Below are 25,919 nucleotides of genomic sequence, written 5' to 3'. Positions count from 1 at the left end.
TCTTGCTCCTTTGCACCCGAGTATCTCAACTTGCACATTAATCTTCTGCACATCCTACCATTCCAGTGTTTAATTGCTATATTGTAATTAATTTGCCACCATAGCCTATGTATTGCCTTACCTCTCTTATCCTACCTCATTTGCACATGCTGTATATATATTTTTCTACTGTATTATTGATTGTATGTTTGTTTATTCCATGTGTAACTCTGTGTTGTTGTACGTGTCGAACTGCTTCGCTTTATCTCGGCCAGGTCGCAGTTGCAAATGAGAACTTGTTCTCAACTAGCCTACCTGGTTAAATAAAGGTGAAATGAAAAAAAAAACTTATCCATAGACACTTAAGAATTAGACTTTTGAGAAACATGGATGAACTTCTAATTCTGGCGTGAGACTGTGAGAGCTAGTTGCAGCATGCACATCTCATCACATTGTAGTACAGTGTCTATTTAAATGCAATGTTGCTAGGGCCTATGTTATTTATTTGCAAACACATGGGAACATCACCCAACCAAAGATCCACATCTGGAAAGACAGTTTGATGAGGTGGTGTCATGAACTGCTCTCAACCTGTGCCAGTGGCGGGAATGGCCAGTCACACCACTCTAAACTATTCAAACTTCAAATCTGAAATTAACTTCTACATCACATCACCAGATAATAATGAAATAAGTAATGTCAATGAAGTGTATTATAAGGCTATAGAACAGTGGGGCAATACCTCACAAGCCCTTACTCAATACTCCAAGTACTATACGCGCTTGTTTTTAAAAAATGCAAATTCTCTCTTGTACACCCCTCTCAGTTGCGATGGTCCTTGTACTAGCGTCTAACTCACAGAGAGAACGCAGTAACCAGCGCAGGTCGTTCTGTGAGCGAGACACGTCGAAGAGAGGAGATACACTTCCAATGAGGTAGCCTGACGTATCAAGTAGAGCCCTCGAGTTTTGCGTGACATTTCGAACAAGTTGGAAAAACATCAACGGTAAGAATACAATTTAATTGATCTATTGGACGGTTCAATTGCATCCCTTGGTTGTATTTAAATATTTGCAGATGGCTCTACTGAATCTACTACAATTTACAATAGTAATTATATTTACATTTAACTTTTAAAAGGAAATAAATAAATCACTTTCTAATCTTTAGCCTTTTATTTTGGAGTGAGTATCCTGTCCAAAAAATTGTAATAGTTATAGATAAGGCATAAAACACACATTAGGTCTATTAATAAGGGATAGAATAGCCTATATTGAGCACCGTTTTCCCATTGTACATCTAAGCCATTTATCATGAGATGAATTTGAAGTTTCAGTTCACAAATGTTTTTACTTAGATATATCAGTATTTCTGGGTGCCTCTTATTTTGTCCATTTTACCATACCTTGAATAGAGGGCTGTGTTGGCGTCGTAGTTTGTTCCATAATATCGCATATTTATTCAGAGCAGTTAGCGGTTCTTTTATACCGTTTCAGCTTTACTTTCTAATCACGTTCCAGCCGAGGATCAGAGGCATTTCTCAGGGGCTGCAGGAACCCACCGCCACATTTCCACTGTTACAAACTTACTTGTGTTGTGCTGTCCGTAATCAGGACCCGTGGGGTGAGATTAGTTAGACAGATGTAGTTCCCACATAGTAGGCTACTATACAGATCGGCTTTTTAAATGTCATTTTCTTTATATTCTCTTTTGTCCTATGATTAGACATGTCTGTTTCTTAAAGAAATGAGAATAGTGGTGTCATAAAATAACATTGAAATGACTCATGCCGCTTGGAGAATAGACCTTGCACTGGTTGTCCCATTTTCTTTAGTCTTGCGCAGCGGTTATTGTAGATGCCAGGTTGAATGTGGATGATAATAGTCAGTATTTATACTGTCATCCCGCTGACACCAGGTTGAATATCAGTTTTACAGTTTACAGATGTTGCTATAAAGCTGAGATAATAGTAGTCGTTTTCTCATAGAGAACATTAAATCAAAAGCGACCGCGAATAGCATTCCCTTATTCCCTTATTGCTACATGATGTCAAATTGATTCAGTATTAGGATGTCGAAATGAAGAACAATAAACGAATACAATCAAAGGCTGAGTTATGAATAGCATTGATTCTGGTGGTAGGTGAAGTCTCTCTCCCCTTTACGCATCTCAGACACTTCTATTCTGTAAGCCATGTTCACCCTGCGGCCACATTGCGTAGAATAACATAAAATTACTTCCATTATTACAACACAACTCAACAGAGAAATTGTAAATAATCAAGACTAAGCTGAAACACCAACAGATTCCTTTATCAAGTTCAAGGCTCATTTCAAAATTGGTATTAAATGCCGTTTAGAATTGTACATTTTTAGAGAGCGATAGAGGGCAGTGTTCAGCGACGCTGTACAGCTGTAGAACCTGCAGGCAGGTGAGAGAAAGAGAGAGAGGCGGAGGAGAAAGAATAGACGACAGTTAGAATGTGACAAAAATACTTTACCAAATGCATTAGCCTGTCGCATTTTCTTATACTATTTTATTTTCAAAAAATATTTCTAAAGATAAAATATTCACTTATTCCTTGGGCCTGAAATACTGTCGGGAAAAAGTTGTTTTGTTGGGCTATAGAGTGAGAACAATGAGAGGCTATCTGGACAGCACCGAAATCCGAGGTTTATCGTTTACTCCCCGCCGGTTTGTCTATGCAACCTCTGCCAACACATCTGTTTCTCTAAATGAATTGCAGCTGCACTGTTGAATGTTGTTCAAGATATCGGCATGTCAAATATATTTCAGCCCGTGAGCAGTTAGTTTATCAGTAGTCAGTCGGTACTCAGAAGTTTGACGTAAAAATACATTGATTGTAATTAGATATACATGTTCAATAGGCCCATAGCAACCAATTAGTTGCTATATGCCTCCAAGCTCATGATGACTGTTTAAATTGGGTTTGTTTTTCCACAATTTAAGCATGGTGTTTACGCACATCCGTGTCTGTAGTCCACTGGTACCGGACTTGGAATCCGCTTGGTTGTTTCGCTTTTATTATTACGGTATTATTTTTGACGTATTACTTTCGTGTTTATATTATACCCTTGGATACTCACTTTCCCTGGCATTTTTTTCGTTATAGTCTACCTCAAGCACATGAATGTTGAGAATGTGTTTCTATCTTACACAGTCCTCTCGTCAACTTTTGTATAGACCATGTGTCAGTAACAATACAAAGGGATTTTCCAGCCATTCACAATAGCATTGGGAAACAATCCCTGCATCAGGGAACTAATGGGAAGCATACTGCTCTGCTGGCAGCTTCTTTGTCAGTCCCACAGTGTTGCACGTGACATAACACTGCCTCTAAGATTGCTCTAAGATTGCTCACACTGCTTCTTTTCTGATATGATTCTACCTAATCCTTGTTATTCAAACCTGGAGATGTTCACTGTGTCTTCCACCTGACACTCCTGTAATGAGACCAGGGTGATGTTTCCAGTCTCCAGTTGGCCCTGAGAAAACAAATATTCTAATTTGATGCACACACCAAATGGCACGCTGTTGCACTTATAGTGCGCTATATTTGACCAAATCTGGTCAAAAGTAGTGCACTATGAAGGGAATAGGTTGCCATTTGGGATGGAAAGTTGTTCAGCGTATTTACGACACCATGCACTGAACAAATGTGCTGCCTACTCTATTAATATTCATACAAACCCCTACACGGACGGACATTAATTCAAGTTCTGTCTTAGCTTCCTGAGTCCGTCCTTTCAAATATAAAAAAGGTTTTCATCTTTGATGAACTTATGAGTGCCCTTGACAGTTCTTGGTTGGTGGGGATACTGAACAAAGATTGTCTTTGACAGTAAAACACACCAAAGCCTTGTGGACCCTTGACTATAGTGGTGGTCTGTGTAACCATGGCGTCCAGATATCTATCATTATATAGGGGGGAAGGGGGTGAAGTCAAAAGGCATCTGATATCAGCATAAATTATTTCTGTTCATTAATAAGTCTGATGGGTGGAATAATGAGTTGATGGCCCTGATCAAAGTTTTAATAGTGCATATTTATTAAGGCCTTGCTATATGGATTATTTCTGATGTCGGTGGTCAGCGCATCAATTGAGAGGGAACAGCTGTGATAAAAGTTTACTGCAGACAGATGGAGGAACTTGATCTGACCAACCGGCTGTCTGTAGGTATTAGGCCTACCAGGATAGGAGAAAAGGAGACCGTGGCTGCGTACGAAATGGCACCCTATTCCCTATTTAGTTCATTACTTTTGACCAGAGCCCTATATCAGACACAGCCCATGCTCAATATAATCCTGACCTCTGGATGGTGGGGAGCCAGAGGAGATAACAGAGACTATACAGTGCAGTTTCTGGTCTGGTGTTCTGTACTTGAAGAGAGATAAGGTGCACGCAGGGGTGCTTTAAAAGCGTTCAGAGACTTCCTCTGTTACTCCGATCACCTTTAGCACCATTTCATATGCATGCAACCACTTTATCTACAGCTGCCAGCCAATGTTGATGTGAGAATGTGATACAAAAAGAAATGTTGTGCCCACACATAAATGACATTGATTGAACCACTTTCATAGGGTCTCTACATAATATTGTTATGCCAGTGTTATTTTTCTCAAATCATTCCTGAATAGCCAAGCATTGGCATTCCAGAGGCCTCCTGCCGCAATACAGACAGACTCATAATAAGATTGTCCTTGAGTTGTTCTGTCAGCAATGAAACTTGACAATAATAAGCAGAGCTAGATAACACCTCAACTATTGACCTGTCACTTGGCAAAAGATAGAGAAGTTGTTTACATATTCCACGCTTTTACATTGGTGGAATTCTGAGTGAAGGACACCACTGCTTTCAAAGCAACCTGCCAATGCCATGCTTTGACTTAAAGATGCCCTCAGAACTGCTGTAAGGCTGTCTGGATGTGGCGTAGCTCCTTCCCTTTCCAGTCTGTGGAGTTTGGTTTTGCATGTTGATCTTTGTTCAGGGCTGTGGACCGTTGGAGGCAAAAGGAAAAGACAGTGATCTATCCTTTAAAAGTTGGACTCAGTTCATGTTGTAACTGGGTTGGTGCTCACCAGAAAACCCACACTATGTAGCTCCCCACATACCTTTTCAGAGATAACATCTCTCTGGTGTGTTTGGTGGTATTAGTGTTGGATCCAAAAGTGTGTGTGTGCGTGCGTGTGTGTGTATGACCGTGTGCGTGCGTGTGTGTGTGTACTAGCGTGTGTGTGTGTGTGTGTGTGTGTGTGTGTGTGTGTGTGTGTGTGTGCGTGTGCGTGTGCGTGTGTGTGTGTGTGTGTGTGTGTGTGTGTGTGTGTGAGCGTGCATGAACACAAATGGCAAACAGTCAAGTAAATACATTGGAATAATAGCTGGAGGCACATTGACTTGTGAAGTCCCCTCCTTCACCTTGCTATCTATCTGGAGATAGCTGTTTGTTTGTCACCTGGTGTTGATGATAGGTTCCCTCCCTGATGGGGATTGTCATGGGGCTAGTGTCGAGTGAGAAGGACAGGTTAGTGTCCCCGACTCTTTGTGCTCTCACCTCCCTCTGCCTCAAAGCCATCTCTCTCTCTCTCTCTCTCTCTCTCTCTCTCTCTCTCTCTCTCTCTCTCTCTCTCTCTCTCTCTCTCTCTCTCTCTCTCTCTCTCTCTCTCTCTCTCTCGCTCTCTCTCTCGCTCTCTCTCTCTCGCTCTCTCTCTCTCTCTCTCTCTCTCTCTCTCTCTCTCTCTCTCTCTCTCTCTCTCTCTCTCTCTCTCTCTGCCTCTCTGCCTCTCTCTGCCTTTCTCTGTCTGAAAACACCATCTATTTCCCCTGCTGCCAGTTGACAGGAATAATACTGGTGCCGTTGTGGACAGCCGAGCAGAGCCCTAGATCTTTCATGTGATGGGGAAAGCAAACATAATGGAAAGGTCCTATTTAGCAGAGTGATAGCTGGAACCTGTTGCCTGTTTGATTAATTATTTCACTTGCCATTAAGGAGGTAAAAATAAAGGCTCCCGGGCTCCTGTTCTAGGATAGCTCAGACTATTGTGTTTTTGTCATGTTGCCAGCAAAATACAGGGTACATTTCAGTCAATTACTTTTCTTAGGTTTCATGGGAATAAGGAAGTGAGTGTAGAGTGTTGAGTGGATGAAAAATGATTGTTAACACAAGACAATCTATACTAGAGAGGAAAGGAATAGCCTGCATGGCGTTTCTCTCTTGGTGGGGAGGTTGCTCGCACACAGAGTGAATGGATGTGAATGAATTATTCTATGCAACCTGTCTGGATTCTGACTGGACCCATTCAATCTCTCAGGACCTATGGTGGTCATTGTGTTTAAATACTGTGTGCTTGGCGTGGCCTTCAGAGTGTTTGTCTCTGTGTGTGTCCCAAATGTCACCCTATTCCCTATACAGTGCAGTCATTTTAACCAGGGCAAAAATAGTGCACTATATAGGGAATAGGGTTCCATTTGAGACACATCCTCTGTGTGTAACCTGGTCTCTGTGGTTCGCTGCACCAGCCAGCACCACCAGCCTGTGAAATCCGATATGGCCGCTACTATCTGCAACCGCTAATTAATGCTTGATGCGAGTGAACAGGCTCACTTTGTCTTATTGTTGTTGTTCTTGTTGTTATTTTCCTCCTCCTCCCATCCTTATTGTTGTTGTTCTTGGAGAAGGAAGAGAAGAAAATGGCTACTTAAAGTCTGGAAGTAAAACATTTACATTTTTAAGTGCTGAAATTCAGTTGAATGACAGTCTGGTCAACAATTTATAAAGGGATTTTTGCTGACCTAAAATTACACTGTTATAATTATTGTTGCTTGCACAGACACACACACACACACACACACACACACACACACACACACACACACACACACACACACACACACACACACACACACACACACACACACACACACACACACACACACACACACACACACACACACACACACACACACACACACACACACACACCTGTTTGTGTAGGTTTGTTTATAGTCTTGAAGGTACACTATAGTGTATGTATGCCATCCAGACATCAACTGACCATATGTACTATGTATTGATGACATGCTTTTGTTGTTGGACAACCCTCTATGAATTCTCTCAGCTTTTGTTATTAAATTTCTGATCATCACCCCCCCGCTGTTAAAGGAGGGCCAGCTGTAGTTGTGTGTGAAGCGGACGTGAAGGCTTTTCTGTCCCATCGCTCACAGCTCTGTCCAGCCCAACAAGGCCTCAATGAGGAGCAGAAAGAAAGAGGGGTGAGGCAGGAAACACTCCCATAGTTGATTTGGCCATTGTGGGGGAGGAACACTTTTCCCATTGATGCCGTGGATACATATTGAAATGGTGAACCCCCCCCCCCCAAAGCTTTAGGAAGGGTCTCTTTGAGAGCAACAGGCGACCCAGAGGACTGTGGTAGGAGATGGGTGTTAGAGGCTTTGTGGTGATGGTGGAAACATTGTCCCTGCTCCAGTGATTTAATACCCCTGTATTCAAGAAGGAGCTCTTTCTGACTGTCCCTGTGTGTGATGGGCTGTGTGTGCGTGTAGGCCTCTGAGGCTGTCTCTCTTCTCTCCATAGCCCCTTTGAGGTTTCAGTCTTGAGGCCTTTAGCCCAGGGTCAATGTCTCGTAGGAACAGATCCTTTGTGAAAGTGGAAATGTACTCTCACTCAATACAAAACCTATTCCTTTCCTTTTAGACTTGCAATAGGTAAAGAAGCCTCTATCTTTGCCTAAGGCTTTGCTCCAACAGTGAATAGCTGTCGGTTTGGTTGGGAAGGTATATTACTGGAGACTTGAGAAGTAAACTACCAGAATTTGTGTCTTTCAAGGATTTTATGTAATCTATCACAAGACATCTAGTGGCCCGATTTTCTGTTACTTACAAAAAGGACCTTAGATTCCGGTAACTTTGGTAAATTACCGGTAGCTTTGCAACCCTAGTTGGAGGATCTGGGTTCTCAGCTTATATATTTTGTGGAAGGAGGAGCATATACTATCCTTATCTGATTTTCATTTACAGTCGCTGGTAAGAAGAAGCTGTTTTGCCCTCTTCCTTTTCTCAGTCCAATCTCACAGGGTTTGTAATGTGTACAAAACAGAGCCATAGCCGCGGGAAGTAGGGGTGCTGAGGGTGCTGCAGCACCCACTAAAAAAAGTAGAATGAAAAAAAAAATACATACATTTTTTTCTCACAAAAGTAGTGCATTCGGCCTTTACTAGTCCTTTACTAGTCCTTTACTAGTCCTTTATTAGTGGACTGGTATAGAGGTCTGTAGCGTGGGCACATTTTTTTTTTAGCAACTTAGCTTTGGCAAAAAAGTTAGTTGTATAATTAAGAGAAGTGTTTTGCAGGATTCAATAGTTGGAATTTAAGAGTTCCATTGCCCTTGCTCTGTGATTGTAATTCTAATGGAATCCAGAAAGAACAAAACCCTGTCATCAAACATTTACATCAAAAGGTGCCAAGACACAAAACATCCACATCAAATTCAATATTTTTCTTGATCAAATAACATGGAAAACAACCAATTTTTGTGCAGTATTAAATTACCATCCTTGCAAACCACTTATTGTACATATTGTACATAGGCTGGTAATCTAGGTTTGTACCTGTAGACTTTCATCACCATGAAGAAAAACAATGACCAATACAGTAATTGAGTACATTGAGACATCAAGGGGTTTGTGATGATGTGTCACGCTCTGAACATAGAGAGCCCTTGTTTCTCTATGGTGTAGTAGGTCAGGGCGTGACTAGGGGGTATTCTAGTTTATAATTTCTATGTTGTGTTCTAGTTTATATTTTCTATGTTGGTGTTTTGTATGATTCCCAATTAGAGGCAGCTGATAATCGTTGTCTCTAATTGGGGATCATATTTAAGTAGATATTTCTCCCACCTGTGTTTGTGGGATATTGTTTTGCGTTTGTGCCTGTGTACCACGTAGTCACTTTTCGTTGTTTGTTTATTGATTTATGGTTTTTGCTTTAAGTTTCACTTTGCAATAAATATGTGGAACTCAACCTCCGCTGCGCCTTGGTCCCGTTCTTATGACAACCGTGACATGATGTGATGATGTGGCTCAGTTGGAGGAGCATGGCGCTTACAACACTAGGGTTATGGGTTTGATTCCCACATGGGTCTACTGCAAGTTGCTCTGGATAAGAATGTCTACTAAAATTTAAAAGAAATGAATAGACCATTTCAGTTCACACATAGAAATACAGTGTATTTGGAATGTATTCAGACCTCTGGACTTTTTCTACATTTTTTTACGTTACAGCCTTATTCTAAAATTGATTAAATATTCAAATGAATCAATCTACACACAATACCCCATAATGACAGAGCGAAAACAGGTGTTTATAAATGTTAGCACATTTATTACAAATAAAAAACAGAAATACCTTATTTACATAAGTACAAGAATAAGGCTGACCCTTTGCTATGAGACTCGAAATTGAGCTCATGCGCATCCTGTTTCCATGGATCATCCTTGAGATGTTTAAAGAACTCGATTGGAGTCCACCTATGATAAATTCAATTGATTTGACATGATTTGGAAAGACACACACCTGTCTATAAGGTCCCACAGCTACATGTCAGAGCAAAAACCAAGTCATGAGGTCGAAGGAATTGTCCTTAGAGCTCTGAGACAGGATTGTGTTGAGGCACTGATCGGGGTAAGGGTACCAAAAAATGTCTGCAGCATTGAAAGTCCCCAAGAACACAGTGGACTCCATCATTGTTAAATGGAAGAAGTTTGGAAACACCAAGACTCTTCCTAGACCAAGACTCTTCCTAGAGCTGGCCGCCCGGCCAAACTGAGCAATCGGGGAAGAAGGATCTTGGTCAGGGAGGTGACCAAGAACCTGATTGTTACTCTGACAGAGCTCCAGAGTTTCTCTGCGGAGATGGGAGAACCTTCCAGAAGAACAATCAGGCTTTTACAGTAGAGTGGCCCGACTGTCACGTTGTATAATGATAGGAGACAGGCGTAGGAATACGAAAATAGTTTTTTACATTTCTCTTCCCAAAATAGGGTACGTCATGAACATGACGAGGACGAAGTCCAAAACAAACACGTATATATATAACACAGGGATGTAACCCAAACAAAGAGCGAGGTTAAACCTCTAATAAATACATGGGACGAGACCCGTAATTACAATACACAGGACGAGACCCGTAATAACAATACACGGGACGAGACCCGTAATAACAATACACGGGACGAGACCCGTAATAACAATACACGGGACGAGACCCGTAATAACAATACACTGGACGAGACCCGTAATAACAATACACGGGACGAGACCCGTAATAACAAGTGCACACTAACACGGTAACACGAAAGCCGATTCAACAGAGCACAGGTACTCACAAGACCAACGGACATGGAACAATAATCAACAAGGACAATAAAGTAGCCGGTGAAGTAGGCCTCCGGAGCTGGTGAACGGAATGAGCAACAGTGCCAGGGGAATCCGTGACACCAACGAAAGCCACTCCTCAGTAAAAGGCACAATGACAGCCCGCTTGGAGTTTGCCAAAAGGCACCCAATGAACTCTCAGACCATGAGAAACAAGATTCTCTGGTTTGTTGAAACCAAGATTGAAATCGTTGGCCTGAATGCCAAGCGTTGCATCTGGAGGAAACATGGCACCATCCCTACGGTGAAGCATGTTGTTGCCAGCATCATGCTGTGGGGATGTTTTTCAGTGGCAGGGACTGGGAGACTAGTCAGGATTGAGGGAAAGATGAACAGAGAAAAGTACAGAGAGATCCTTGATAAAAACCTGCTCCAGAAGACCTCCGACTGGGGCGAAAGTTCACCTTCCAACAGGACAACAACCCTACACAGCCAAGACAACGCAGGAGTGGTTTTGGGACAAGTCTCTGAATGTCCTTGAGTGGCCCAGCCCGAACCCAATCGAACATCTCTGGGGAGACCTGAAAATAGCTGAGCAGCGACCCTCCCCATCCAACCTGACAGAGCTTGAGAGGATCTGTAGAGAAGAATTGGAGAAACTCCCCAAATACAGGTGTGCCAAGCTTTTAGCGTCATACCCATAAAGACTTGAGGCTGTAATCGCTGCCGGTAAACACTCATGCTGGTAATCGCTGCCGGTAAGCATCATACTCATGCTGGTAAACACTCAAACTTTTTTTTTTTTTTACAAAAGTAGTCCACTGGGTCTTTACTAGTCCTGTATTAGCAGATCGATAAACGTCTGTAGCATTGGTGCGAGCAAATCGCAGCACTCCGACCCCCAAACTACTTCCCGTGTCTATGAACAGAGCCGTTAGCTACAGCCATTCCACACTTAATCACTGATTTGTCCATTAACTGTCTGTGATTAGCTGTTTCCAGTGGGACATTTAATAGTCTCATTAGTGTTAGTGCTGACTGTCATGTAGTCCTCATGGTTGCCTAGCTAGAGAGCAGCCTGTATGTGTGTCTGTGTGTGGCTTGATAGAGCAGCCAGAGCCAGTGACATGTGATGGCTAATTTAGCCCAGTAACATCCTCTCCCCTGGTCAGAAGCTCTTCTACGCAATCAAATAATTAACAGTAAGAAGGCTGTGTCCCAAATGGCACCATATTCCCTACATAGTGCACTACTTTTGACCGGAACCCTATGGCCTCTTGTCAAAAGTAGTGCACTATGTAGGGATTATGGTGCCATTTGGCAGGCATCCTAAGCATCCATCCTCTTCCCTCCGGCATCTTCTGTTCTTCCCTCCCTCTTCCGTCTTTATGTTCTCATGTGCATAGCGCTGTATCTCATCATCACATTCAAATAGAGCGTCTTAAAAGTGGCTGAGAGTCACACTGTGGGCCTAATGATATTGCTCAGCTATATGTGATGGGAGAATCACATACTCAGTTCAGTGTTGATTAGAAACGTTACATAAGGCCAGGTGAAATTCATCTTTGAGCTGCAGGCAGATTGAGCTGCATGCAGAATCAGAGTTTGACATTGAAACCATGGATAAATGTACCACCTTGGGGTTGATTGACAGTTATGGCAGTTGTGAAACTTGGATGGATGGACAACTGGTCCCTAGGGGGTGCTGTGTTTGGGTCCCATCCTTGTGTCTTTGCTTTTGATGGATCAATTTGTGGCATTGATCATCTGTTTGTTTGTTAGATTGGTTGTTTGGTTGCCTGGCTACCCAAACTCCTTGCTCCGGCCAAACGCTACGCCATGCTCACGGACGTTACTTTATTCTCTGCAATGAGTCTGGAGTATCTCCCAAATGATTTATAGAATGCAAAAACATTCTAACCGTTCTGATTGGTCCCAGAAACCGATGAGTTGGGTCAGAGCAAGAACACGTGGGTAAAGCGGCGTTTTGAAAATTCGTCATTGGCTTTGATACACTGGTTGGTTAGAAATGATCCAATCGCTGATGACTTTGTTTTGTACAACACCCCTCATTTTGACATCACCACAAATTACTTCAACGATGGCAGTGTCAGACTGAAGTAGTGGAGAAATTCAGTTTGAGCCATCAGGCAAGTTGTTTGATAGTTTGCAGGTCTGTTATTAGGAACATGTCCCTGGTGAATTGAAGGTTTGTGTATGCAACAGCATTTTAATCAATGCAACGATATTAAATTAAAGTGCATGTTAATCAAAGCAGTAGTGGTTTGTGTGTAAAATCACTGCGGAAGCCAAACCAGTGAAAACAAGCCATATTACAACCTATGTGTTGTGATAACTGCGTTATCTGCTCTATAACCTGTTAGGTCATATGCCTTGACACCTTGATATATAGGCCTAAAGGCCGAGAAAATAAGAAGACACAGTGGCAGAATAAATTCAACCACACATTTGTTTCATTATAAAACCAAAGAGCAACATCTGTCTGGTGAAGTCCACAAAATATATTGCATGTAACAAACAGTTACATAACCTACAGCATGGTCAAGGAAGTTAATGTTCCTGACATTTTCGGACTACTAAACAACTATTGATTTAGAGTTACCTCCAGTTGCAAAGAAAAGAGGCGCTGCCTCCGCTATTCCAGCACCATTTCAACTTCAGCATTTCAACATCATCTAATCACCTACAGTATGCTTAGTCTAATTCAGTGACAACTAAAAAATACCAAAAACAATTTAGTCCGATCAAAGTAAACTAAATACAGTATGATGTGGCTGTCCAAGCTACTGATTTCTGTATGTGTGCATGCAAGCAGAAAACACATGTTGACTCACCCTACATGTAGAGAAAGGCCAATATCATCCTCCTCTTTCATCTGTCATACAGTACACACTTTTAGTTTTTGTTGTCCTAGGCCACCTGGCTAAAATGCTTCCTCGCTAGCCTAACTTCCTTTCATGGGCAATGAAGGCCAAGTAGTTAACATTAGCCAGCTACATCTAGCTACATGTTGAACTTCCATCCTCTCCAGAGGCACAATGTATGAATGTATGGTTGGCTCAGAATTGCCATTATAATCATTGGCCAATACAAAGATTTAAGTAAAACCACAAGTCCAAATCACTATCTCCATCCATGGCTAATTTAGGAAAGGGTGGATTTTAGCTAGCTAGCTAGCAGCCGAAGGACAACGACACAACAAGTTACAATAATATAAGTTTTCGGTCAATTACATTACATTTGGCTTGTGATGTGATTGGTTTGAAGCCAAATCCAAACTGGCTTTCCATGACACTTTTTCATGGTGCGTGACCATTCACAGCTGAGCTCACTCAGTTTAGCTCAACGCTGATTGGCTATTATTATTTTAAATAATAATAATAAAGGGAGGCCAAATGCTCACTGGCTTCCCTTGCATTCAATGCTATGGGTGGCAACAATGCCATACTCTTTTTGACAGCATAGATGGGCTACACATACAGAGACAGAGGGACGGGGTTTCGTTCGCTTGGATTCTTTCTCTGGTGAGATAGATTCAGCCTCTTACGAATTGAAGGAAATGTATGAAACACAGAGAGACGACAGAAACGTTATTTTGTATGTTATTTTCATGGCATCCATGATCAAAAGCCGTTTTTCTGACCTGATGAATCTGTTCTCATCTTGAAGGTTTCCGTTATGCTGTGTAGACTAATAAGACCTTGTAGTGGGTTGAAAGCAATTGCCAGGTACATGAAAAATGAATGAATCATTCAATTTGGAATCATTTGTTTTTTAAACAAACCTTGTAACACATTTTAGTCAAAGCTTTCAACATGTTTATTTAATGTCTTCTGTCATATTTTTTTTGTTTCAAATTTCAAAGCAATTGCTTTCATTCAAGTCAACAACTAAGCTTTTTTTCTCCACATCCTTCACTTTCCCTTTATGTCTCTGGCTAATGTGTGACACAATCTCTTCTCACTATCTGTGGACCCCTACAGTAATTGGTGGACCCTGATATTGAATTGTCATAGAAATGGAAAAGGGTGCAATAACCTATAGAGATCACGTAGCCTACGCACACTTGTCTGAAGTGTATTTCACATTTCAGAGTCCATGGTCATGTGAGCCCTCTTGCTGTGAAATGGGATATTCGCTATGGTTCTGCCCTAAGGGCCCTGCCATAGGAATGCACTATTAAGAGGATAGGGGGGAATTTGAGCCTAATACAGACGAACCAACTACACTCAGCAGCCAGACGTTGAGGGGAATTATTCTCTTGTCTCTTGATGACCTTATGTTTGGCAGTTGAGAGGAATCCATTGGTCCGATGCCAAAATACCCAAGTTATCCTCCATGCTTGCTGAAGAGTTTCTATTCATGTCCACTACAGTAAGACCCCAGAGTCTCTTATCAGGGCTCGGTGTACCTAGACACCAAGCAGTGCTCTGGCTATGGCGAGCGGATGTACAGATGTAGGATCTTAATTTGAGCCAGTTTATTACAGCAGGAAAATGATCCTGCAGCAACAGGAAATGTGAATTATTATGTGAATTATGATTAAAGGAAATATTTGTAGGGGTTGATACAAATCTGAAATGTGAAAATGGAAATGACAAACTTTAGATACATTTTTAAACCTCAAATACACTACAAGTTTAAAATGTCCTGCATTGCAGGAAAGTTCTCCTGCAACAGGGTGATCAGATTAAGATCCTACATCTGTACCGCGGCTACAGTGACAGTTCAGTGGCCAGACACAATGGGTGACATTTCCACAGCACAAAACACAGAGGGAAGCTATTGTCCTTTTTCAGACCAAACAGTATCAGTTCAAATCCACAGCACAGACTCAGCATTGCATGGCACTTTAAAATCTGTTTTGAGGCTAGCCCTGCTTTTCCTGCGTCTTCAAAACAGAGACGTAGTTAGTGTGTTTCATGGCTTGTATAGTTGAGAGGTGTCTCAAGTCCTCAGCCTCAGACAATACAGTTCTGGGAAGCAATGGTTTCATCCAGACAAAAGACGGGAGCACAAGTGGGTCTGAATGTTTTCTTGAGAGTTAAACACTATGAAAGTGCAAGACAGCATAAAGCATCATGCATCAACTAAAGGCAGGCGTACTTTGTGTGTCGAACCAAACTACCTCTTTGCCTATGGCTGGCTTGACGATAAGTAGTTTTGTGCGGGGGAAGCGAGGCCCGTCCCAAGCACCCCCAGACAGAAGAGAGGGTGACAGTGATTAATGTCCAGTGTGTCTGTCTCATCAGAACCAGCATGCTGGAAATACCATGCCATCCTAGACATTCTGTTTCTATAGCCTCCATTACCTCCTACAGTGGAACTCACAGTTCAGTAACTGAACATTTTGTTTATACATTGTTTATAACCAACTTCATAAATTATCTTTCTAAAAGCGACAAGACACTTGTTTTACGGACAATTTCGAGCCACACTGAATTTGTGCAACACTGGAAAGAAAGATTCACCTGGTGTCTTTGACAAACCTTTCACAGTCGTTCCTCCTAGCCATGCCATCGATTATGACCCCCCCATCCTCTCTTGTCTTTTCATTTCCATCCTGAGACATCATAAGTGGTGGCCAGTCAACTCTGAGTCATGTGCTGCGATACGGCACAATGCAGTGGTTAGTGTGCAGCCCATTAATGAGGCAAACGACTCTGATAAAAGACTTCAGACAAGATGTCTGCATGACACAATTAAGGACCAACCTCTGTTTCCAGTCCCAGTTTCCTCCTATGATTTCAGGAACACTTTACAGTACTGTCAATATCTATCTGGGATATATGGTTCCGGGTTGGTGAAATATTTTCAGTGTTGGTACCTTTCTATAATCATAGTCTGTGTCCCAAATGGCACCCTATTTGGGATACAACCACTACATCAATTGGAGAAACCATTAACGAGGATCCCCTATGCACCTCCTTTAACTAATCCTCTTAACACAGGGATTAGTCTGACCTCAGCTTCATGTTAATGTAAAGGAAACCTCAAAGCTGGGTTAGTAGCACCTGTTTCCCTTTCATCTTCTGACTGTGTCCCACTTTGCTGGAAGCTGGAATTACAGGAACATTTAAATCCCTTTGAGGGTCCGGGGTCTTTAATTGGGAAAGGGTTTTCCACTTTTCTCTCCCTCGTCCTCAATAATGCTCCTTCTCATTCATCCCTGTAGAAAAGAGCCACTGTTGAGCTGGTGGCGTGTGTGTATGTGTGTGTGTGTGTGTGTGTGTGTGTGTGTGTGTTTTTGACGTGCGTGTGTTTGTGTGTGTGTGTGTGTGTGTGTGTTTGTGTGTGTGTATGTGTGTGTGTGTGACAGAGGAGAAAGGCCTCCTTCTTTGGACAACCTCCACACCTGGTTTCTCTCCACTCCTCCTTTTCCTCCAGCCCTCGCTGGCTGACTCAGTAGTGGGACCATGAGAGAGGAGATCACAGTGCCCTCGCTGGCTGACTCAGTAGTGGAACCATGAGAGAGGAGGTCACAGTGCCCTCGCTGGCTGACTCAGTAGTGGGACCATGAGAGAGGAGGTCACAGTGCCCTCGCTGGCTGACTCAGTAGTGGGACCATGAGAGAGGAGGTCACAGTGCCCTCGCTGGCTGACTCAGTAGTTGGACCATGAACAAAGCATACTCTACAAGCTGCTGCACCCACCCACACTGAGAAAGGAGGTCACAGCAGGCAGTCATTACTCCTGGCCAAACCTGCCATTGACCCTGACCTCCAGCGTCACACATCCAGGCCCACCTCTCCTCTACCTGGCTGTGTGAGGGGCCAGGAGCCAGGGCAACCCCTGCTCTGCATCCGTACTGGGGAGACCGGGGGAGACTGGGGTGGCGAGCTAGAGACAGACAGACACACCTCCCTGACCCTGGGAGGGAACACAACACTCCCACCCATCAGAGTGTAAATCAGGATGGGTTAAATGTTTGATGTCTCAAAGTAAATATGTCTGCTTTCAGACCTCCCCTGTTCACAGCGGAGTGCTCTGCCTTGGCTTGGACAAGAGCCCCATTGAAGGCTTCCCAAGAGGAGGGTGTTTACAGTGTTGGAGGTTTAAGGGGAGCAGGGTGAGGGCATGTGGAGGTGGGTTGGAGGTGGATGATAGGGATTTACTTGCCTTTTTGCCAACACACATTGGAGCAAATTGGAGCAGAAATATCCTCCTGCTGAGGCCTATTGAATCTCCTGTTTAAGGCCTGAGGAGAGTGACTCTGACTGCTTATTGGATGGTCCACTGAGTTGGATATGTATTCCCAAAACAGGCCTCCAGGACTGTATTATGATACACTGCATCTTCATGTTGTATGTATGTCTCAGAACAACCTGATGTGTCTCATGTTCAAACCGTTGGCCAGAGGTGTACTGTATGTGACACCTGGCTTTGTTCAGACAGACATCAGTGCTCCCCTGTCTGCGTTTAGTTAACCAACACACCAGCCCACTATATCTAGTCTGTTCCTGACTGTCTCTAGTGTGTGTGTGTGTGTGTGTGTGTGTAGCTGTCTGTCAAGGACTACCTTGCAGACTACATGATAACGGACATGTTATCAAGGCAGCCGTGTCCGTCTCCTCGGCTTAGTGTAAAGTCCTAACTGGCTGTTGTTTACATCGACACACACACACACACACACACACACACACACACACACACACACACACACACACACACACACACACACACACACACACACACACACACACACACACACACACACACACACACACACACACACACACACACACTCCCCCCCTTCTCTCTCTCTCCCCCTCTATCTCCCCCTCTCTCCCCCTGTCTCTCTCTCGCTCTACCCCCTCTCTATCTCCTCTCTCTCCCCCTCTCTCTCCCTCTCTCTGCCTCTCCCTCTCTCTCTCTCCCCATTCTCTCTCTCCCCATTCTCTCTCTCCCTCCCCCTCTGTCCCCCCCACTGTCTCTAACTCTTCCCCCCCCTCTCTCTCTCCCCCATCTCTCCCTTCCTCCCTCTCCCCCCCCCTCTCTCTCTCCCTCCCTCCCCTCTCCCTCCCCCTCTCTCGCTCTACCCCCTCTCTATCTCCTCTCTCTCCCCCTCTCTCTCCCTCTCTCTCTCTGCCTCTCCCTCTCCCTCTCCCTCTCTCCCCATTCTCCTCCCCCACTGTCTCTAACTCTTCCCCCCTCTCTCTCTCCCCCTCTCTCTCTCTCCCCCATCTCTCCCTTGCTCTCTCTCCCCCCCTCCCTCCCTCCCTCTCTCTCTCCCCTCCCGCTCCTCCTTTCTCTCTCCCCCTCTCTATCTCTCTTTCTCCCCCTCTCTCTCTCCCTCCCTCTCTCTCTCCCCCTCTCTCGCTCCCCCTCTCTCTCTCCCCCCTCTCTATCTCTCTCTCCCTCCTCTCTCTCTCCCCCCTCTCTCCCTCTCCCTCTCTCTCTCTCACTCTCTCTCTCTCTCTCCACACCCTTACACTTTAGTGTGGATGTTCTTTTTGTCTGTTTAGGTAGTAAATATATTCTAGATGGATGGTGGAATGATAGAGAGGTGAATAGATAGATGGGTAGGTAGCAGATGGATAAAGGTAGGACTTGTAATTAGACCATTCCAATACAGGTGTACATGAATGTGTTTTTCAGCTGTGCACTCTGCTCTGTCATTTCAGCAACATGTTGTAAGTGAGTTATGATGCCCTCTGGGAAAGAGAGAAATACAAGAGAGAAAGGAGGACAGTTCTCACAGCCTTCCCTTCCAATGTTGTTTGTCATTTTGTGGTTTTGAAGACGTCTTGAACTTTGAAGTTTGCATGACAAAGACTGAAATGTGGGGCCAGGGTACCCCACTGTGTCAAGGCAGTAAGCCTTACTTGTATAGTTCTCATGGGAATGTATGAAACTTCTGATTCTACCCTGACCTCCACCGTTGTATGGGTCTCCCCACTCACCTCTAAACTGGGGGTCAAAAACAGTGCTTCTCTCTAACCCTCTGGGTTAGGGTGGAGTCCAATACACACACACACACACACACACACACACACACACACACACACACACACACACACACACACACACACACACACACACACACACACACACACACACACACACACACACACACACACACACACACACACACACACACACACACACTCTACGATGCACCCCCTTCTTTGCTGGTGAGGAGCAGAGGCTACCCTCAGCAGTCTACAAAGCAGTGGGGATGATGATGATGTTGATGATGGTGATAATGGTGATGATGATGGTGATACTGGTGATAATGGTGATGATGATGGTGATGATGATGGTGATGATGGTGATGATGATGATGGTGAAGATGGTGATGATGATGATGATGATGGTGAAGATGATGGTGATGGTGAAGTTGATGGTGATGGTGATGGTGATACTGGTGATAATGGTGTTGATAATGGTGATGATGATGGTGATGATGATGATGGTGATGATGATGGTGATTGCGGCGACTTGCTCTTCGACTTTACCTCGACGCTCCTATTGCTGTAGGAGCGTCCACCTGTCCCCAGTTCACCTGGCCTTACTGCTGTTCCAGTTTCAACTGTTCTGCCTGCGGTTATGGAACCCTGACCTGTCCACCGGACGTGCTACCTGTCCCAGACCTGCTGTTTTCAACTCTTAATGATCGGCTATGAAAAGCCAACTGACATTTATTCCTGATTATTATTTGACCATGCTGGTCATTTATGAACATTTTGAACATCTTGGCCATGTTCTGTTATAATCTCCACCCGGCACAGCCAGAAGAGGACTGGCCACCCCTCATAGCCTGGTTCCTCTCTAGGTTTCTTCCTAGGTTTTGGCCTTTCTAGGGAGTTTTTCCTAGCCACCGTGCTTCTACACCTGCATTGCATGCTGTTTGGGGTTTTAGGTTGGGTTTCTGTACAGCACTTCGAGATATTAGCTGATGTACGAAGGGCTATATAAAAAAACTTGATTTGATTTGATCCTATTCATTAAGCTTTGGAAAATGACAGAGTGCTTGTGCTGCTGTTGTGAGAGGAATAAACAAGACGTAAAACAGGAGGGTTGTTAAAGACTCAGACAGCCATTTTGCACCGGTGTTAAGCTGTGTCAAACTTTTTCTCTCTTCCTCCTTTGAGAGGTGCACTCTGTATCAAATATGTCAACGCAAGGCAGACAATTCAAACGACTGTTCAATGGCCTTGTGTCGTTATGAAAGGTTAACGCTTCTAGAGTTAAATACTGAGTCAGAGATGTAGGTGGAGTCAGAGATGTAGGTGGAGTCAGAGACGTAGGTGGAGTCAGAGACGTAGGTGGATTCAGAGACGTAGGTGGAGTCAGAGACGTAGGTGGAGTCAGAGACGTAGGTGGAGTCAGAGATGTAGGTGGAGTCAGAGATGTAGGTGGAGTCAGAGACATATGTGGAGTCAGAGATGTAGGTGGAGTCAGAGACGTAGGTGCTCTGATGTTTGTCTGTCGCGCTCCAATTGTTTTCCATCACAGTAAATGCGTATTTACAGGTGAGACGCTAGTCACCTGATATATGTCTTTGGCTCTCCTCCACTAACGAGGCCTGGCTGGTGGAGATTTATTTTAGTATCACAATGTAAACCCTGAATTTGATCTCCGTGTTAATTAGCTCTCCTTTTTCCCTGAGTCCATGTCAGCCCTGTGAAGTCTTAACTATGGCATTGACAGTAGATGCTGGCACTACATGACCCACACAAACGCATGCACGCATACACACACTACCCCCACCTACCTTCATACTACCCGCCTTCTCTGCAATCCTACCCTCCCCAGCCCATCAGCCCTCAGCATCAAACAGCTGCTGTCACAGCACAGCAGGAGAAACGTGTACGATATGCTGGAGGCAGGCCAAGTGAGGCTACAGCCAACCAATGCCAGACCAGACCAGCTTTCCTGGTCAGAGCTGTAGTGTCTCACAGGCCTTCAGAGGAGTTGACTGAAGCCAGGTGTGTGTGTGTGTGTGTGTGTGTGTGTGTGTGTGTGTGTGTGTGTGTGTGCGCGCGCGTGCGCGTGTGCGTGTGTGGTGACACCTTCAGAGATCTAGTGTATCTGCTCTGTATATAAACCCTCAATTATTGATGATATGTATTGGCCATTGAGAGGCTTTGAAGCCACTGGCCGGCCATATTGCCACTCCCCAGTAGGAGCAGTCTTCCATAGGAATGAATGGAATTCTACAGTACTTCAATGAAATGTTTCAAGGACAAAATTACTTGTATTTAAGTATTTTTGTGTTGTAGTGGGGACAGTAACATTAGTAATCAAAATTGTTTTGTTGTATTTTTATATTTATCTCACATAATATAATTTAAAAGTATGCATTAAGATGACTGTAATATAATAAATGTTGCAACACGAATGTAGACATTAATTGTCACGTTCCTGACCTGTTTTCTGTTTATTTTGTATGTGTTTAGTTGGTCAGGGCATGAGTTGGGGTGGGCATTCTATGTTCCACTCCCTGTACTTACCGTGGAGAGCGAGAGTACGGGCAGACACCATATGGTGTCTCCTGTACGTGTGCACAGCCCGGTGCGGTACATACCAGCTCCTCGTATCGGCCGGGACAGATTGAGTATTGAGCCGGATGTCATGAAGCCGGTCCTACATATCTGGCCACCAGTACGTCTCCTTGGGCCGGCTTACATGGCACCAGCCTTACGCATGGTGTCCCCGGTTCGCCTACATAGCCCGGTGCGGGTTATTCCACCTCCCCGCACTAGTCAGGCTACGGGGAGCATACAACCAGGTAAGGTTGGGCAGGCTCAGTGCTCAAGGGAGCCAGTATGCCTGCACGGTCCGGTATTTCCGGCGCCAGCTCCTCGCTCCAGGTCAGTACCACCAGTGCCTACACCACGCACCAGGTTTCCAGTGCGTCTCCAGAGCCCTGTTCCTCCTCCACGCACTCTCCCTGTGGTGTGTGTATCCAGCCCAGTGCCTCCAGTTCCGGCACCACGCATCAAGCCTCCTGTGCGTCTCCAGAGCCCTGTACTCACTGTTCCTTCTCCCCGTACTCGCCCTGATGTGCGTGCCCTCAGCCCGGTACCACCAGTGCCGGTACCACGCACCAGGCCTATAGTACGCTTTGAGAGTCCAGTGTGCCCTGTTGTTGTTCCCCGCACTAGCCTGAAGGTGCGTAGCTTTAGCCCGGTACCTCCAGTTCCGGCACCACGCACCAGGCCTACAGTGCGTCTCAGCCGGCCAGAGTCTGCCGTCTGCCCAACGGCGCCTGAACTGTCCGTCTGCCCAACGCCGTCTGAACTGTCCGTCTGCCCAATGCCGTCTGAACTGTCCGTCTGCCAAGCGCCGCATGAACTGCCCGTCTGTACTGAGCCTTCAAAGCCGCTCGTCTGTACTGAGCCTGCAAAGCCGCCCGTCTGCCATGAGCCTTCAGAGCCGTCCGCCAGACAGGAGCCGCTAGAGCCTTCCGCCAGACAGGAGCCGCTAGAGCCTTCCGCCAGACAGGAGCCGCTAGAGCCTTCCGCCAGACAGGAGCCGCTAGAGCCTTCCGCCAGACAGGATCAGCCAGAGCCTTCCGCCAGACAGGATCAGCCAGAGCCTTCCGCCAGACAGGATCAGCCAGAGCCGTCAGCGAGCCATGACCAGCCAGAGCCGTCAGCGAGCCATGACCAGCCAGAGCTGTCAGCGAGCCATGACCAGCCAGAGCCGTTAGCGAGCCATGACCAGCCAGAGCCGTCAGCGAGCCATGACCAGCCAGAGCCGTCAGCGAGCCATGACCAGCCAGAGCCGTCAGCGAGCCATGACCAGCCAGAGCCGTCATCCAGCATTGAGCCGTTATCCAGCCAGGATCCGCCAGAGCCAGCCAGCCAGGATCCGCCAGAGCCAGCCAGCCAGGATCCGCCAGAGCCAGCCAGCCAGGATCCGCCAGAGCCAGCCAGCCAGGATCCGCCAGAGCCAGCCAGCCAGGATCCGTCCCTCAGTCCGGAGCTGCCGTCCTTCAGTCCGGAGCTGCCGTTCCTCAGTCCGGTGTTGCCCCTCATTCTGGTGTTGTCCCTCATTCTGGTGTTGTCCCTCATTCTGGTGTTGCCCCTCATTCTGGTGTTGTCCCTCATTCTGGTGTTGCCCCTCATTCTGGTGTTGCCCCTCATTCTGGTCTTGTCCCTCATTCTGGTGTTGTCCCTCATTCTGGTGTTGCCCCTCATTCCGGTGTTGCCCCTCATTCCGGTGCTGCTCCTTATCCTGGTGATGCCCCTTAATTTAGGTGGGGTTATTTGGAGGGTGGTCATTGTGAGGGGGATAAGAAAGCCGGGATTTATTATGGTGGGATGGGAACCACGCCCAGAGCCTGAGCCGCCACCGTGGACAGATGCCCACCCAGACCCTCCCCTAGACTTTTGGTGGTGCGTCCGGAGTTCGCACCTTGAGGGGGGGGGGGGGGGGGGGGGGGGGGGGGGGGTTCTGTCACGTTCCTGACCTGTTTTCTGTTTATTTTGTACGTGTTTAGCTGGTCAGGGTGTGAGTTGGGGTGGGCATTCTATGTTTTGTGTTTCTATGTTTAGGTCGTTTGTAATTAGCCTTATATGGTTCTCAATCAGGGACAGGTGTTTGACGTTTTCCTCTGATTGAGACCCGTATAAAGGTAGGCGTTTCACACTGTTTGTTTGTGGGTGATTGTCTTCCGTGTCTGTGTATGTTGTACCACACGGGACTGTTTCGGTTTGTTCGTTCATGTATGTAGTCTGTTTCCTGTTCGTGCGTTCTTCGTCTATTGTAAGTTCTCATAGTCAGGTCTGTCTACATCGTTTATTTGTTTTGTAATTTTCCAAGTGTTTTTCGTGTTCGTGTTCGTCTTTCAATAAATTCATGATGTATTCACAACCCGCTGCATTTTGGTCCTCCGATCCTTCTCTCCTCTCCTCGTCCGAGGAGGAGGAAGAACTAGACGACCGTTACATTAATAAATGCATTTCTATAGCTTCGAGAATATTTTTGATGGTGGAGTGCCAAGATGGAGGCATGCTGGCGTCAACACAACCCCCCCTATTTGTCATCTAGTGTAAATACAAATCATTGGCTCAGCTCCCAGGGGCACTGCAACCTGCCAGGACACACTCACAATGAGTAAAGGACCCCACTCTGCTGTGTCATCGTCCTCTTCTATCCCTCTCTTCCTTCTCTACATCTCACTCTTCCTCTCTCTTCCTCTGCTAGAAGTTTTCCCTTGTGGTGGGCACCCTCTCTTCCTTCTCTACATCTCACTCTTCCTCTCTCTTCCTCTGTTAGAAGTTTTCCCTTGTGGTGGGCACCCTCTCTTCCTTCTCTACATCTCACTCTTCCTCTCTCTTCCTCTGTTAGAAGTTTTCCCTTGTGGTGGGCACCCTCTCTTCCTTCTCTACATCTCACTCTTCCTCTCTCTTCCTCTGCTAGAAGTTTTCCCTTGTGGTGGGCACCCTCTCTTCCTTCTCTACATCTCACTCTTCCTTTCTCTTCCTCTGTTAGAAGTTTTCCCTTGTGGTGGGCAGTCTCAGTGATTTACACACCTGAGGCAACTACTTTGGAATCCAACTCCAACTGAAGTGAAAACTTGTTAAAGGGGGAAAGATTGTGTTCAAACTATGCCTTGATGGAAAACTATGATTTGTCATTCAATCAGTGGATTTCATCAAATCTATTGAACGGATCAATGATCTTTGTCAATCATAAAAATGTTATTCTAATCTAGTGGTGTTCGATTTGATGCCTGGTTTTACCATGTAATCACAAGTAAGTGGGTTTTAGTTTGGACCTGAAGTTTCTGGGCAGATTGTAATTGATAAGTAAGGGCCAGTGGTGATTTGTTAGAACCATCCAGATCCTGGTGGTCTTACTTTAATTGTGTTCAATTTGGACTAAGGGCGTGTCTAAAAAGGCACCCTCTGCCCTATATAGTGCACTACTGTAGTGGTGCACTACATAAGGAACAGGGTACTATTTGGGACACTGCCTGACTGTTTTCTCTCTAAGTGATTTATCCTAGGTCATTAATTGCAGTCATGTCTACTGGGGAAAGAGAGTGGAGCACTGAGCACGTCCTCCCTCACCATTGAGCCCTTGTCTCTCTCTGACGGTAATTACTTATTGGATTGGCACTTTATTCAGTGGCTTCAATTCAATTTCATCATTTAAGTGTTTCACTTAGTTTATAAGACTCCAGACAGGCAGCATAGACAGAAGAGAATAACTGTTTTCAGAGGAGTAGTGCCTTTTTTTTTAAGTCAGTGAAATGGGGTTACCATTGATTGCAATAAGTAGGGGCGTCCCAAATGACCCTCTATTCTCTATATAGTGGACGATATAATGGACACTATGGGCCCTAGTCAAAAGCAGCCAAGTATATAGGGAACAGGGGGCCATTCAAGATCCATCAGAGAGCTGTGAGGTGACAGTTAGTGGGAGTTTGATCTGGTCTGTGTTTGATCGTCTGTGGTCTTTGATCTCGTCTGTTGACAGACAGACAGACAGACAGACAGACAGACAGACAGACAGACAGACAGACAGACGTGAACCTTGATTGAGTCATAGA

General features: G+C 45.1%; 1 protein-coding gene across 6 annotated transcripts in view; it reads left to right on the top strand.

Annotated features, from left to right (window-relative positions):
* Positions 1 to 810: 810 nt before the first annotated feature.
* LOC129816595 (semaphorin-5B-like) overlaps positions 811 to 25,919 on the top strand; it is a 313,431-nt gene continuing 288,322 nt past the window's right edge. For 4 of the 6 annotated variants that reach the window (XM_055871275.1, XM_055871274.1, XM_055871273.1 and 1 more), the window contains exon 1: positions 812 to 985. The gene's annotated coding sequence lies outside the window, so the exon portion shown is untranslated. Of the gene's footprint in view, positions 986 to 25,919 lie in introns of all 6 variants that reach the window. The other 2 variants (XM_055871271.1, XM_055871269.1) reach the window with 1 other exon arrangement.

This window comes from Salvelinus fontinalis, chromosome 19 (genome assembly GCF_029448725.1).
Source record: "Salvelinus fontinalis isolate EN_2023a chromosome 19, ASM2944872v1, whole genome shotgun sequence".
Taxonomy (NCBI): domain Eukaryota; kingdom Metazoa; phylum Chordata; class Actinopteri; order Salmoniformes; family Salmonidae; genus Salvelinus; species Salvelinus fontinalis.
This window is presented reverse-complemented; position numbering and strand designations above follow the sequence as displayed.